The 17,253-nt window shown below is 44.2% G+C and overlaps 1 pseudogene across 1 annotated transcript in view; it reads left to right on the top strand.

Moving 5' to 3' along the window:
* LOC146808984 (sialic acid-binding Ig-like lectin 13) overlaps positions 1-17,253 on the top strand; it is a 464,421-nt pseudogene that overhangs the window by 387,407 nt on the left and 59,761 nt on the right. The window contains exon 6 of the transcript XR_014966302.1: positions 15,556-15,603. The product of XR_014966302.1 is annotated as a sialic acid-binding Ig-like lectin 13 (transcript). The remainder of the gene's footprint in view (positions 1-15,555; positions 15,604-17,253) is intronic.

Raw genomic sequence — 17,253 nt, 5'->3', positions numbered from 1 at the left:
ACAAAGGAGGCATGCTAAACAACACAGCTTTATGCAACAATGCCACAAACAAAAATCCACACGGCTAAAAAAGCTTTGCAAGTTACAACAACCACACACATTGTTAGAAATGGGGATTCCCAGTAGGCTAGAGCATGCACCCAAAGCCAGGCAGAAACCCCTGTTCTAGTCAGGGCAAAGGAGTTACACACTGAAGATAACCCCTGCTCACCCCCTTGGTGGCTTGGCATGAGCAGTTAGGCTTATCCCAGAGGCAATGTGTAAAGCGTTTGCGCAACACTCACACACAGCGGCAACACACTGGGCACACTACAAAAGAGACTTCACTCAAGGTAATATAAAATAGCCTTTGTATTATGTAAAACACATTAGAGTCTCCATCACAGATATATAAACTATGCCAACTGGCACCAGGTCACAATTTACAGGGGACTATGTACAAGGCAGCGCCAATCGGGTTGCTGCCAGAACCATCATAGAATTACACGCAATAAATGTAAAACAACCAGTAACTGCTGGCAAGAGCATTAACTTAGCATCATCACATTAGCATGAGGCATAAACACATAATATCATGCATGAACCTAAATCACCATAGCACGATATTAGGTATAGGAAACACGTTATGCATACATCAGTAGTACAAATACACTGCTCATAACATTAGCGATGCACCCCTGAGAACGCTGTAATACCCATATGGCAGAGGCACAACCTGGCATTCAAAACTTACATGCCCCTCATTGGAGCTGCCCTCTCGTTAGGGGTGGGCAGAATGTGCGAAATTCACTTTCGCAAATTAACGCAAAAATGTTAAAAATCTCCGCAAACACGCGGAAATATCGCGAAGATGCGTAAGCATTTTCCCGCCCGTTCGCGGTATTTTCTCCGTGGTCGCGGCTCGCCAACTTACCCATGCGGTTGCTCGCGTGCGCGGCCACCTTGTTTTCACTTGTCTCACGGTGCATGATCACGAGAAGAAAGACGTGATCGCGCGATGAATGACGTTACTGCGGGTGCGAACTGTCACGAGACAGCGCAAATGGCTACCAACAATCCAACATCTCATGGAGAACGCGACCGGATCAGGAAAACTTGTCTGCGAACGCAGGGATTCAGGTAAGGCGATCGCGCGCATGCGAGAATGTATTATTTTACAGCACGAGCAAGCAAAAAATTCCGGTAAAATGCGGATTGCGGAAATTTTGACATTTTCGCACTCTCCGCGGAACGCGTAAATGTCAAATTATTGCAATTTCCACGAGCGGAACGGAATTTTAGCCCAGGCCTACTCGTGGTACAGCTGAAGATAACAAAGAAAGCACTATCACCAACTGTGTCTCCTTAGCTTCCGAGGATTCTAAACCAAATGGTCCCCAACGTTGCAGCTGCTGCTAACGGGCGGTACAGCTGTGCAAAACCAGTCTGGGCACACTTGTGCCTTTGCAGCCTCACGCTGGGACACTGGCTCCCCTGGGGCTCCGCTCTGGGGCTCTCTACACAAATATGGCTCTCTTAATCAAAAATTGCCCCCCAACATTGGAGTTGCCCGCTCTCCTGCAGGGCCGCTCAAGAAGAACATGTACCGGCAATGTACGGTAAAGCCCCACTCACCGGGGACTCCCTCGTGTTCTCCGCTCCTCCAGCCATCGGCTTCCCGCTCCCCAGGCCAGCCCCACTCACCGGCAGTCCTTGGTCTCCTACGGTTGTCCTTGCGGTCGCTACTTGTCTCCCTTCACCTGGTCCTCCTTCCCGGGACCAGGACTTAGATGGAAAGTCCGTGAGGCTTCAGGATGGCTTCCCCAAGGCAGGTGGAGGTGGAAGTGGAGCCCGCGAGGCTACGACCAGCTGCTGCAGCAGGCCCCGCCCACAGTCAGACACGGGCACCTGCTTCAGCTTTTAGGGCTCCCGGGCCGCGGAGGTGATTCCTTTGAGGTCTCGGCAGCAATACGGGGTAGGCTCCTGTTTGAAGTAAAAAGGACCCCGGGATGGGCACCCGCTTAAAGACACAAAAGGCGGGGTGGGCACCTGCTAATAAAATATGCAGAAAATGCGGGGTGGGCACCGGCTCGAAGGCAAAAAACGTGGGGTGGGCTCCCGCTAATAAAATATGCAGAAAACACGGGGTGGGCACCCGCTTGAAGGCACAAAACGCGGGGTGGGCTTCCGCTAATAAAATATGCGGAAAACATGAGGTGAGCACTCGCAAGCTTCAGGAGAGCCAGTGGAATCCCACTCGCTGGGATTCCCATGCAACACGTTGGCAGCATAGCGCTGCAGGCCACCAGCTCCTCTTTGTGTCCTGGGTAAAGTATAGCGCTCACAAGGTGCTGGAAAGCTGGCAGAACTCCAGGAATGAAAGGATAGTGCTCCTCTTCTCCTGGAGCACAGTCCAAGGGCTCAGGCTGGGCAAGGGTCAGTAGGCAGCAGGGCAGCTCAGCCAAAACCGGGCAGCAGTTCCTAGGAACAGTCTTAACTCAGCAAGGTGGCAATCCTCCTGGTGCAACAGTATTTATTCCAGCAAAAGTCTCTTCCTGGTCCAGTAGAAGGCAGAGGGGCAGAGCTGGTCACAGGCAAGCCAGCATGCATGGACCAAAAGGAGCCAGCAGCTGGGTCCCGCGGTGACTCCTCCTAGCAAAGTGTCCCCTCCAAGTAGGCACAAGCACAACAACAACATGGGGTCACAGCCCCTCTATTTATATCACATTTCTTCTCTTTCCGCCCCCTTCTAGAAGCCTCTGGAGGGGTCTTGGAGGTTCCAGTCCCAACTGACTCTGGGAGGGGTGTCAATCACTTTGTTTACCAGGCTTCCCTCCTCCTTTGTGAGCTGGGACTGGGTCATCAGACACACCACAGGTTGGGCAGAGCCAGCATTGTACAGGGCAGGCATATATCTATTCATGGACAGGGTACTTCACCTCCCACTACTACAATTGCAGATCTTCTATTCAGCCTAGTGCTGACTCACCCTGCCCTCCCTGGACCCACCCACACCTCTCCAGCCCCGGTCACTTCTAGAACCAGACATGCAATACACATCAGGCAGGCAGGCACATAGCACACAAAATTGCTAACTTGTAAATATGGCCTTCCTAAAATAGTGAAAATAAACCTGCGCACACCATTGCACAGCATTTATTATTTCCATTCCAAACATACCAAACATGACAAACTTATTTTTTTCCATTTAGAAGTTATCCCATAAGGGGGGTTCCCAATGTTAACCTATGAGGGGCAGAGACCACACGCACTTTGCACTGCTAACCAGTGCCTAAGTGCCCAGAGTCCTAAAACCACCAACACATGTTAGAAAAAAAAGCTGGGAGGAAGGCAAAATGTTCAGGGATGACCTTGCAAAAACGGCCAAGTCCAACACACATCAAACAAAGGCATTTATTTAACACACATGAAAAAAGTGAAATACCAAAAAAACACATTTTGCATTGCAATCCAATGCCATCCATGCCCTAAATGATATCTTAATTCAACAGACACAACAAAAACAGTTGTTTTATCCACCCATGAGTAGCTCTGCGCCTGCTGGCTGAAATGCCTATTGGCAGACTACTCGGCTAGTAAATTAAATAAATATTGCAAATTGATTTCAAAAGTTGGAGAAAATGTATTGAACTGTGCAACATCTTTCCTTTATAAAAGAAGAAAAAGTCCTCAAATCCAATGATATATGATGCAGCAGACACAAAGAGTGATCCTTCCAGCTCCAAATCCAAATGAAAAGTGACCAGGGGATAGCCAAAGCACTGGGAGGAGCCTGCTGGACAGGAACACAAAGTTGGAGACCATGGGGCATTTCCTTCCTCTTCAAAAAAAAAGATGTACCTTAATGTGCCTAGCATGTATGCGGGTGCAGGGGCATAACACAGGCCCCAGAAGCCCCCATGTTTCAGAGGGGCCCTCAGCTGCAAGGGGCTCCCTCAGCACAGAACTCAGGCCTGAAAGCTCCAGATACAATCCAGAGCGGGCCCCTCTGTGCACCTTGCAGGGGGCCCCCTCAACTTTCGTTATGCCACTGTGTGGATAAAGTTTACCCCATTACCTGAAGTGAGAGACTGTGGGACCCCATCTTGGTCTCGAGATGGACACCCCGCAAGGGATGTCAGACCACTGCGAGCTGGAGTGTCTACGTGCAGGAACCTCAGCGTCTCGCATCAGTGTGTCGGCATGGAAGTCCTTTTCTCCTCTGACTATCTCAGCAAGAGATGATGTATATATACCCAAAGTAGTACCCCCCTGGCGATATACCTTGTTGTGTCATGTCAGACTGGGATGACGGAAAGAATGACCCTCATACAAAGTTATTATGCAGGAGATGGTAGGCCTGCTGACCTGGTGTCATTCCAAGATTCTTCATGCATAATGAATGAGGCTTAAGCTTTTTGGAGAAAGCCCCATTACATCTCTGGACATTACCGTAACTAGGTAAAAGGTCAGTACTAAGAATCGTTATGCAGTGTAATGGTAGGAGAGAATGTAGGTGAGAGGTTAGGTGACTCCCTGAGCCAATATTAGGGTACCTATATGGAACATACCACCCACTCCTCATCCGACTGGACGACATACTAAAAATTTTATGTACTGCTAAACGAGGTACGGAACTAATAAAAAGTCCATTAAAAATAGTACTTAAAAATGAAAATTTTGGGAAAAATGCTAAAAAGGAAAAATAGTGCATGCAATAAAAGTCTGTACTATATACGTTTGTATATATAGTCCGAACAATGAGAGACTGAAAGCCATGCAGTGTTTAGAAAAAGTTTGTGTTTAAAATTCCTAATTTGGTCAAATTTTCCCAGCACAAGATGAGCCAAATGTTTTCGTGTCCTGCCTGAGAGACACAACATTACTGTTGCCTGCAATTGCAGACAACAGTCTCTGCAGAACTTCGCACATCAGGTAAATCCAGCACAGATGTTCCTCCGTATTCACCACAGCCGTTGCTGGGGTTGTACTCATGTCATCCGAGGCCTGAGTATTTGTTGAGGAGTTGGTATCCTTCCCGACATGAACTGAAGCATCCGTGTTGGCTCTAAGAATGCAGACATCAACATTGGAATACGCTGAGGACACTGCAAAACATGGGCCGTTATCTGGTCCAGTATAGCATCAACGTCTGGTGGCGCAACTGTTGGAAGTGTTACACAGAGATACAACACGCATTCTTGTCCACAGAACAGGCAACGGAGAACAGGCAGAATACAGTCGATCCAAACTGGACTAAATGACAAGAACCGAGACTCGCTCAGTTCTTGAACACAAGGTGTGCCCAGATGGATTACCATGCGATCACGGTATCGGCACTCCAAGGGCATGCGTTCCATCTCCTTTGGTGACTGGGACGTCCATTGCATAGCAGAAAAAGGACAATCAGGATACCTGCTGTTAGAAATAGGATCAACGGAAACCCTCCAAAAATGCTTCAGAATACGGAGTGTATAAAGTTGGGAACAACTCTGAGGATTGTCGGAATGGTGCTTAACAGTACTGAACCTATGGTCTTAAATAGGTGGACAATACCCGTCGTATCAGACATGTTAAAGATACGTTGTGCCATTTCTGTGAAATGAAAAGGGCAGTTTGTTCGTATCAGTGCCTGTATCTCAGCTGAGGACCTTGCAACGTGGCGATTATTAGTTTCTTGGGCAGAGGTTAAGGGCACGGTTTGTTGTAAAAGCATGGCTTTCATTCGGCTCAGAGTATTAAACCGTGTAAAGGAAACATTCAACAAAGGCCATAACAGTGCCTCCCTGACTGTATGGGTCGGTGGAAACAATATTTGCATACAGCAAGTAACCCTGGAGTTTGCAGTGACAAGATATGTGATGCGATGCGAGCATCCCACAACAAATTTGATCATTCAGCATCAAGTAACTGCCATTTGAAAGCAACTCGAATACCGGATTATTCAGTGCAGCAGGGGTCCCTTTCAAGTGACAGGATAAGTTTGCAACTGAACCATTGCAGGCCCCATGAAGCATGATATCCTGGCATATGAGAAAGCTGCTTAAAGCTATCTCTAAGTTAGTACCTCTAAGAAACACTTCCATGTCCCCATTCCTGCATCGAAATCTATAGGGCAATTCCCAAGATTCATTGATGAATTCCCTATCCATCACTTCATATCTGCCTGCCTGTTGTTTTTCTAGGCAGTACTGAAACTGAAAAGTTGTGACCGGTAATGTTATATGGCCATTAATTAACCATATAGTGGATGGTGACTATGCCACATTTAAAGGTAACGTGTCAAGTTTTTCAATATGCAGCATTTTATATTTTGCTCCCCTTTGTGCCATTGTAATCGGTTTTTCAGTTAGATTGTATGCTGAAAATAGAGACATACTGTTGATAAATTGCAACAGCACATATCGAGCGCGCAATGATTGCAGCGTCCAGCTTAAAAACATATTAGAACATAGTTGATATTGTCTGTGTTGTAGTATGGACAAGTCCTGTTCTAGTATATCTATAGCAGAAGAGACAATGTTGCCCAGTGAATAAATCCTGGATGTTAATCGAGTCATACCATTGTCAACTACAGCTAATGCCTTTTCTAAGTTAATTCTATCTATCTCATGAGGTCGCTCTGCGGCTTCTTCTTTGAGAGATTTTCCAGAGTGCATTATAGACAGCATAATAGAAATGTTTCTGACATGGCTTTTGGGAACCTAGTCAAAAGTCCCTTAAATCCACTTCATCAGAAAGAAAGGATAAGTGCTGTTTCACCTGAGACAGTGTTGAGGTTTTTAGCCAATCGAGGAACAACTTCCCAACACTGTATGATGTCACTACCCCTGGATGTTCTCTTTGTACATATTGTGGGTCTGGCCTATGGATACTAAACCCTTCAGTTGAACCCCTGAATCTTGACTGACATCTGTTTGTGTCTGTAGGCCAAACTAACCATCCCTTCCAATTGGCGTCTGAAGTATTATACTGCATGATGTCATCTATTGTATCCCCTCCACTTGATGTAAAATTGATGTGTGAAGGAGTGGGTAACCATGGTGTGTTCAAATCCTTGTTCTTGGCTAGTCCAAGACAGGAAGTCTGTTGCACAGTTTCATTCAGAAATATCATTTGTTGCGGAATGACGCACGCTTTAAATAGTGCTTCTATTCACTTAACTTGCCATTCCTTAGCACTCCAGATGGAGATTGTGTCTATAGTGCCTTCCAGAAGTCGAAACCCTGTTCAGGCAGTTGGGCAATAAAGGCTGCAGAATAAATCTGTTTGGTGTTAGTCAGCATATTTTTCTGTGCAGGTGTAGGTGCAACCTTATAATAAAGTGAGGTAGGGTCAGAAGTGTTAAACCCTGAAAAATATGAAAATTGCTGTGCAAAAGTTTTCAAACTAAATTTCGGTGGTGTTGGGCAATGTTCCCATTGGTGGTATGTGAAAAAATTACGAGGGATACTCGATTTGTGTAAAAAGTGATGACCATAATGATGGTAACAGTACATACTATAAAAATCAGATATGTCTGCCAACATTTCATTGTTTGTAAATGCAGCAGATTTTTCTAAATCAGACAACATATTATTTACAGTTTCAAAATCCCAATCATTGGAAAATGTGCTGGAGGAAGTGGTATCATTTAGAGATATTTTTAATAAATGTGGTATTTTCAAAAGTTCAGAAGGGCCAAATGAATGCATCATAATCAACCTTGTCCCGAACTATTCCATCTGGAATTGAAACAGCTGTAATGTTCACAGAAAACAAGTCTCTTTGTTCACGATGACATGATGTATGAGGTTTTAAGACCAAGTTCACATTGGGTGCTGCAGAGTGTCCTGGGAGATAATTTCCATTCACCAGTAAGCAAAAGACCTAGGCCAATCCAGAACAGAAAAAACAATATTCCAGTTACGATCCAGAGCTGGAGCAAAGGTAATACTAAATAAGGGGAAGATTTACAAGCCCCTTGCGCATCATTTACTCCGTCGTTGCGTCACTTTTGTGATGCAGCGGCGGCGGAAATCCTGCGCCATGGTGCGGGGTACTTACTACATGACGCATCTGGGAGATGCGTCACGTTGTAAAGCTCTGCGCCACATGTAGACGTTCCTGCGCAGGGGGGGGGCGTTCCGGCGCAGGAACACCTCCTAAAAGTGGCTGAGTGAAATCTACAAGATTTCACTCAGTCACTTTTAGGCCCATGCTGCGTCAAAACCCGGCGCCTGCCTGAAGCAGGCGTAAGGATTGACGCAGCATTAACAAGATAGGGCCCCCCAGAGCATTGCTGGAGCTGCGCCGTGCTTGTGATGAAACTCCAGCAATGCGCCACTTTTACATCACAGATGCGTCACGCATCTGTGCCGTTTTTGCCCCATGGTGCACCGCATTGTAAATGCGGCGCATCCATGGTGACGGAGCTGTGGCACACAATAACTGGCGCATCCCTGCTGGTATGCAGGGATGCGCCAGTTATTGTTAATATGCCCCTACGTCTTTTGCAGAAAAGTGTAGAACTAGCAGATTTGTTGCTTAAGGGAAACTGGAGCTGGCAGTGTCTCAGATTTGCTGGGATCAAGAGAGAAGGTATCAAAATCGATGAAGTAGCCAGATGCAGTTTGATCTATCTTTGGTAGCTCAGCAGGTGCTGATGAACTGGTAGGTGTCTCTTGTTGAGGCATATTGATGTAGACGTTGGTGTTAGGCCGAATTGATATTTGTCTTTCACTTGTAGTTTGAAGTTCTGTTTCAGCGGAATGAGTTCTATTGAATTGTTGGAAATTACCATACCTCGAATTGGTGACTCTTCGAATGTTATGAGTCTTTCTGTCTGAACTTCCTGTATGGTAGTGAGAGGTGTGTGTTAGCTACCCAGGAGCCCACGAGGCCTACTATTCAGTATCGGCCTCATAGTGTGGTTTGATCAGATCAATAGAGATGGCAAGAGGCAGAAGAAGTAGGAAGGCCCAGATTTTTATTTGTCCTCGATCTTTTCTCTGACCAGATCCTAGACTTTTGGGAACCAGTCAGGTCTTCCTGTGACTGATTTGACTTCCCCAGTGGTGGTCTGTTTTACTTGCATGTTGATTAGTAGTTCTCTAGATTCATTCAGAACCTGTAAAACAGCCAAAAGTTTATTGATGTTAAACAGTTTTTCATCCGCCACTGTGCCTTCACAATAGAGGTTAGGTACCCACATTCTCATCCCAAATAGGACTTCATAATTAGTGACACCCCCTAGAGAAATTCTTGGCATGTTATTAAGGGCATGCTGTACCCCATATAAGTGATTGACCCAACTACCAACCGAACCTAATACTCTTGCTGTTAAAGACTGCTTTAATTCCCAGTTTTTCCTCTCCACAACTGAATTTCCCAATGGGTGGTATGGAGAGGAGTACCGCAATGCTATACCCAAACCTTCCATGGCTTCCTTGTAAGCCCCAGAGCTAAACGCGATGCCACGGTCAGAATGCAATGTGCCACTTGCGTATGTCTCTATGAAGACTCGCAAATCTTTAATAACAGTTCGACTGTCAGCCGAGCGCTGAGGCCATACCCAAAGGAATCTTGAGCATGAATCCACTGCCACCTAGATATACTTGTAAGCCCCATCTGAGTGCAGGGGGCCCTCAGTGGTCCAGATAGACAAAAGTCAATGGTCTATCGGATATTAGTAAAGGTGTCTGCGCTGGATGCGCAACGGTGGTACACTTCATCTGCTGGCGGATGTCGCATTTCAAGACAAAATTCTTTGTCTGTTTTGTTAAACCAGGCCACCAGTAGCGTTGTTTCAATAATGAAACCGTCACAGTAATCCCTGCCTGTGCAGAACCTAGACCCTCGTCTGCAGCTATTATTAAACCTAATCTGCGATTCATGTTTCGTATTACTCTATCCCCCACTCCTGGAATCTGAGCATATGGAATGTTGTTTGCATCTAACTTGTAGGAGTACTGAGTGGAAAACATTTTGGTAAGGCTGGGCTGTTTATGCGTTAAGCAATGACAGCTACCATTATCTGTCCGTCTATTCTCGTTTTTGAACGAGTGATTGCAGCTACGGAAGCAGTACGTACTGCCCCCTTTGCAGCGTCATTAGCCAATGAGTGCCCTTTTACGTGAACGCCATCACATTGATGACTCAGCATGTGTATCACATGAGCTCTGGGTAGTTTGCTTTTCAACTCAGCTACCTGTTCCCATAGCAACCTATGCTTAATTGGGCAACCTTTAGAGTCTCTAAAACCGTTCTGACCCCGGTAGTGAAGATATTCGTTGTATGACTGGACACAATAAAATGAATTGCACACTATGAGTGTGGGGAATTCTCGGTCTGTATTTATTAGTGCCAGTAATAGGGCTTTTACTTGTGCCAGATGAGCCGTGCAGTCTCCTATAGACTGGGTTTTTGTATCGCTGGGATGGAACTTGCCTTCCTGCATACGACCTTTTACAATTGCACAAGCGGCGCTGTATTGCTGTTTACTTCCTATTCTTGTTCATATTGCAGATATGCTTGTGTTTTTAGCCTTGGCTCATATCTGTATTCTACATCTGTTGCAGTGAGAGAATTAGTCCATTGTATCCATCTTAGATGTAAGGCTTTAGCATTAGGCACGCTTGCCTTTGTAGCAGCATCTAAGGCTGGTACTGGAGTTACGACAATTATTTGTTTGCCCTCAGCCAGTTCTCATTCTCTCACTACAACGGTCTGTACTGCTGTCAGTATTTTTTCTGTAGAAGCAAAGCGCATTTCAGCGTTCATGTAAAAATGTGATTTGTAAGAAATAGGTCCTGTTTCGCCTTCATTGAAGGTCAGGTAAGTATACCCAGATTGAACCGCTATAACACGGATCACCAGATTCCGTATATTTACGCGTGTCTGCAAGTGTTTTGAAGCTATCATGTCAGTTTGTAGGGAACAAAGGATATCTGTTTGTAACTGTGTCCAAAGCTTAACTGAAAAATCTGGTCTTATTAAGTCATAGAAAGGGTTTGCTCTTTCAGCATAATCCAAAATGTATGTTCTGCCAAAATTTAGAATCCCAATATGGATTGTAATTTTTTTCCGTGATTTAGGAGGTTGGAGCAGCGCACACTTTTCTAAAAAGTTAGCTGCCAGGCTCTTTCCTTCACTTGATAGCTTGTATCCCAAAAATCGGATATTGAGGTGGGTTATTTTTGATTTTTTTAAGTTGAATTTGTAGCCCTCAGAGGCGAATCCCCAAATTATGGTGCTCACCCTGGGCAAGTGATCCTGTAAATCATCATCCGTCAGATAAATATCATCTATGTAGGACAATGCCTCTTTATCCAAATTTTGAAGTAATTCTGTTACCCTAGCGCTGAAAAACCCGGGGCTATTCTTATACCCTTGGGGGAGTCAACAAAATTGACTCTGAGAACATAGCACAGAAAATGCTGGTAGATACCTGTTTTTAGGCACTATATTTTGGCAGTAGTATCCATTTGAGATATCTATTGTGGTTTTGTATTTTTTCCGCACAATGTTATCCATTAATGCGGCACTGTGAGCATTATGTAATGCAAATCTTTTAGTGAAAGTATTCAGATGTTGGTAGTCTAAAACTAGATGGTATGAATTGTCTGGTTTCATTACCGGAAATCAAGGATTGTTCATTGGAGAGGTGCATGTTCCAATTACACCCTGGTATTCAAGTTGATCTAAGATCTCCCTGGCCTGTATTTTTTGCTTCTTGTTTTATTGTGTATTGTCTCTGTGGAGTTGGATTAGTTTCTACTGGGATTACATGGTGTGGTTACCCAGCATCCCACCCAGCATGGTTGCGATAAAGTGCTGGGGCAAGGGCTACCACCAAAGCCCGTGATTATGTATGTTTTAAGTAAATTGGAACATGGTCAGAAAAAGCTGGTAAAATTAACTTTTCTCCCTTTGGGCAATCCATAACAATTTCAGGTGTCCAATCTTTTTCAGCTAAAAGGATGTCATAGCCGTAAGTCAAGTTCTCCCAAAAGAGACCTTTAACTTTTCTGGGTTTGTCCCCCTCTATTTGGGGGCATATTAGCAAGAACGGCATTAAAATAATCGCCGCTTTAGCGGCAGGAAACTGCTGCTAAAGTGGCGATAAAGAGCTTGATAATATGCCCTTGAGAATTCCAATAGAAGCCCATGTTCTGGTGTGGACCTGGGCTTCTATTGGAATTCTCAAGGGCATAATATCAAGCCCATTATCACCGCTTTAGCGGCAGTTTCCTGCCACTAAAGCGATGATAATTTTAACGCTGTTCTTGATATGCCCCTTGGAGTGTTATTTCATGTAACCTATGTGGGACACTTACTCTCGTATCAGGTGTTTTCACCGTGATGTGCTCATTCAACGCCGCTGTCACCAGAATTCTGGGCATGTCTAACTTTGATACCTGCTACCTTCTTCTTTTTACATTGAGGTTTGGATTGTGGATTGTCTTCTTTTTTATAGGTGTAGCTTTTTAGCACGTGGTGTGTCTCTGGACTTCGTACACTCTTCTTTTCTGTGTTCTGACCGTCCTTCTCTCTCAGAGTTTCTTGGTGAACCCTGCAAGGAGTGGGAGGAACAAGTATCAGTGTCCTGATACCTGTCAGGTTTTTTAATATAATTCCTATTCCTAAGGTTGTATTTTCTTTCGGAGGCTCCTGTTGAGGAGACCTACTCCTGGATTGTGATCTGTTTTCTCTAATGTTCTTGTTTTTATTGTTATTATCCCATTTCTTCTTAGAAGAATCAGGTGCTTGCTTTGTGTTATCCTTCTCAGGACCACCCATGAGTTGAAGTTTTGTTGCTATAGCTCCCAAACTATCTATACCTAATTCAGCATAGGTGTCAGTGATCATTTTAGGTAATTCACGTTCCTGTTGTAAAGAAGTGAAATCCCTTAGGAGTTGGCATATTGCCACTGCTGCAGCCTCCCCTTTTATATTTCCTAATATTAAAGCTGATACCTGGGCAAAATTACCTAATAATTTAATCCCTGAATTCAGAGCAGGTTCTGCTCCATACTCAGTTTGTATTTGTCTTAATACGTCTGGTACTACTGCTAATGACGGGATACCATGTGTTCTACTATATATGGCAGCAAAAACTGTACCCCCAGTGGTACAATCCTCTATTTAGGGTGCTATCCCCATTGGCAAGCTGATTGTTAGCATTCTGTGTTTTTCTTGAGGGCTTGTGTGTGGAAATACTGCCTCTAGCTGTGTTATCTTTTGAGCTATCCAGAATGGCATTTGCTCTCGTGTAGTGGGTATTCTACCCATACCTGCGTATAATGTTTGTGGTGTAACTTTAGTTGTACAACCATGAATTTGACTTATTTGTGTAGCTCTTGTTGGCTGAAGTGTGAGTGTTCTCTTCCCGAACTGTGGCAGGTTTCTGTAAAGTTTTATTATTTCTTCATGAAGTAGACATAGGTCTGCTACTGGCATTGCGTCAATCTCTGGATGCGGTGTATAAGCCGCTAAGACAGGCCAAGTGACTCCATCTCTTCGGAGTGGACCTAGTCTTGCTTTGTCTTTTGTATGGGGAAGGGCTCCTTCAAACCAGTTTTGATGCTCCTGGTAGGTGAGCGGACTTTCAGTGTCCTCAAATGGACAGTATTGGTTTGGTGTTTCATCTTCAGTGTAAGAATAAAATGTATTTGATTGTGCATCTGCTTGTGGGAATTTAACCCATGATTAGAGTGTCTCTGTTCTATATGATTCGTGAGCCTCAATCACGAAAGTTACTGTCCCACCCCTAGCTGTGACTCTGTAGTCTGTTAGCTTTTGAGTAAGGGCATACCTAACTTTGTCCCTTCTAGTTCTTCCTCTCTTACTGCGGGTGCATGTTGGGCTGGCGCAGCTGCGTCTTTATAAGCCATTATTGAAAAAGTTAAAAACTATCAAGGAAGAGTTTCAAGGAAACTGAGATAAGGTTTATGCACAATATAGACTGTGTGTCATTCAAGCTTGATTAACCTACAGCCAATACATAGGGATTTTGCCCACTCAGCTTCCCTTCTCACTTCAGACGTCTCTGAAGAAATGTGAGTAGGGGTCCCTGAGAAAATCACAACTGAACTACTCAGATTTGACTGTAAAATAAGTACCCAACCAACATTGGCGGTGCCATGTCGTGTAGTTCTTATAAACCTATATACGATCTGCTTGTGTGCATGACAGTCTCAGTGATCAAGGCTCTACTTAGACGATAGCTCTTACACTGCAGCAGATGGTGTTTAGGGGCGTGGCTAACTTATTCGCAGAGCAAGTTGATGTTTATTGGCTTGTAGTTTCTAGAAAGTGCAGACCTTGGTAAATGGATGTGGCTGGTGTGTGCATGGATTTTGTCGCCACCCTCTAAACTGTGCCAGCCATAGCACTAATCGCAGGCTGTCCTTATCATAAGATTCTTTTAACACAGCTGGTGTGATTAACTGCTCACTGCCATATTGGACACTTGTCTGGCAGCTGTGCTGGCCATGCTATCAAGCCTCAACTGTGTGGCTCACTAATGGGACATTGTCGTAGGTTTCTTGGGGGCCCATAGTGGGTCCCATTTGTTTTGTGCAGACCCCTTGATGACGCTCCTACCACCTTCTGTTTTCCTCAGCTCTCTCCTTGCTGGTCCTTTGGATTTGCATAACAGTTTTTCCTCCTCCTATTTCACTCTGTGTGACTCCTGTGGTGCTTCTTTGCTCCCACAGCTGGCCGAGGGGCTTCTTCATTGGCAATATCCTTTGTTGCACTACTAATTGATACTGCCTGGATCAGCTCTGATCACCGCATTAACCCCGAGCATCTCAGACTCATGTTTCTCCTCAACACTTCAGAGGACGGAAGTCTTTTTCATACACAAAAAGACGTAGGGCCTGATTCACATAAGTAAACTGAGACAAAATCCTAACTTTACAACTTTTGGTAGTCACACTAGGATATGACCAAAACTTAAGACAAAATCCTAACTTAAGTTTAACTTAAGTTAGGATTTTGTCTTAAGACCAAAACTGAAAACAAACTTAGGCCAAAATCCGAACTTTACTACTCCTAAAAGCAGCAGCTACCTAGTCAGAGATGTGCGGGAAGGGAAGCAGTTCACTGACAAGGTTGCTAGCTATAAAGGGTTGAGCAAGGGATTAATTTAATGAGACCTTAACCGACCCTTATTACTAGTGGTAAATCGGTACTTATAACTGCTAATAATCCACTTTCCAACATCATGGAACTGCTTTTTTCAGTTTTTATTGCCACAACATGTTTAAAACACCATAAGAGCTCATGTCTTGGCTCGTGCTCTTTACTTTTACACTACTGACTTCCCCAATTCCCACCTTTTGCCTTCCTTCCTCCTGCTCCTCCGCAGTGCACCATGCACCTCATGGTAGTCATGGTGATTCCCTGGATGTCCTCTCCCATCCTTGCAGTAACGATTCAGAATATTACATGAATCTGCTACATTATGCTATAAGGGGGTTATGGTAACTTTACCTTAAGTTTATAGTGTTTGGCAAATGGAATAAAAAATATTATAAACTACTTCTGCACAATGAAATTGCAATAATTGTCCTGCTTTTATTGTTACAGATCCTCCCAGGACCCCACAAATAAGTGATGAAGATGTCATGACTCTAGGTATTAATGAAAATGTTGTGTTCTGATCAATGTACTAAATATTAATTGCCAGCCTACAATTTAGCTTTGGAACACACAATCTTCACTGTCTCCATCTGTGAGGTGCTACATCAACATTCCAACATCTATTTGTGTTCTGCCTTTCAAATTTAGGATGCAAGAAATTCTCAAGTCTCGCCCCCAATGAGGTAGATGCCACTGATTGTGAAAAAATAGGGTCAGACTAACTTTAAATGCCTCAACGTGTCTGAAAAAAATGTCAAACACAAATAGTAAAATCCTATTAGACTTGTTTGTAAGAATGTGCACCATAAACGCTTGAGCCCATCTATCTATCGTATTGTATTGAGGCATCTACTGATAACTAGACTGGTTCATAGTGAGCAGTGGGGCAGTCGGCATGATCCTTGGTAAACCAAAAAAAAAGCATTGACTTGATTATCATTGACCATTGTGTCACATGCCGAAGAAAGCATAGCCCATTTTGACATAAATCATTTTGCTTTGTCCTTCTTCAGCAGGTGGAAAATTCTAAAGTTTCCTGCTGACATTTTACACCTGTTCTTGGAAATATTTTCCAAATACTGTGGCATGGACGATGAATCTTAAGGACTACTCCAAGAAATCTACAGCCAGATGCAGTGTAACATTGTATTTCTGTCAAACATGGCATGCAGCACGTTGATTCATAAATATCTGTGTTGCATATTTGGATCCTACCAGGAGCAGGCTAAAGTCCTGAGTTTGCTTATGTTGACAATTGTATGTGTTGGAAAGTGGGTTATTGGTAGGGGTGGGTATGCACCTTCCACTAGTAATAAGGCCACCATCATGACATACGGTAAAGTAAAGGTCTCAGTAAATTAGCCCCTTGCTCAACCCTTGGTAACTGACAACAGGCTGTCAGACCTAACTTAGGAGACAGGAGTGTAAAGCATTTAATAACACCAATACATCAAATAAGTAAGTCACAACATACAATAAAAATACCACACCAATTAATAAAAAATAGTAAATATTTTTATAAACAAATAGACACCAAATCAACAGCAATCCAATGTAGGGAAAGGAAGATACGAATTTTGAAAGATTACCCACTTTGTAGTGCATAAAAACATGTAGTGTCACTCTTGGACATCTGGTTGTGCTTGACCGGGACAAAGTCAAAATTGAGCATTGGAGTCCTAGTCGGATACACTAAGCAGGAGGCCTAAATCAAAGTTTTACCTTCACACTTAGAAACCTTTCTGGGGCTTTTTCTTCTGACGTCGCTCAACCCTCCACGGCAGGCTGGATTCGGTGAGGGTTCACCGGCTTGACTTTCTGCCAGGCCCCTGTCAAATCCTGACAGTCTGGAGCTACGGAGCTTTCAGCGGAATGAACCTGAAATCCAGGCCTGGTCGCAGTTGAAGATAGTCAGCTTGAGTCTCGCCATCGGGTCGGTCACCTCATGGAGCTTTTTCACAAAACCTCTCTAAAGTTCAACCAACTTCAGGAGGTGAATCCTGAAGGGCTCCTTGTAGGTTCAACGTGTCCAAATCACTAATTCAAAGGTCTGGAATCTCATAGATGGCCTCTGGTATGTCTGGCCTACAATCCCCACAATGCACCTGGCCAAATCCTTAAAAGTCCACAGGATGCAAACCAGGA

This window comes from Triturus cristatus, chromosome 7 (genome assembly GCF_964204655.1).
Source record: "Triturus cristatus chromosome 7, aTriCri1.1, whole genome shotgun sequence".
In the NCBI taxonomy this organism is placed as follows: domain Eukaryota; kingdom Metazoa; phylum Chordata; class Amphibia; order Caudata; family Salamandridae; genus Triturus; species Triturus cristatus.
Note: the sequence above shows the minus strand (reverse complement) of the source record. Positions and strands in the feature narration are given on the sequence as shown.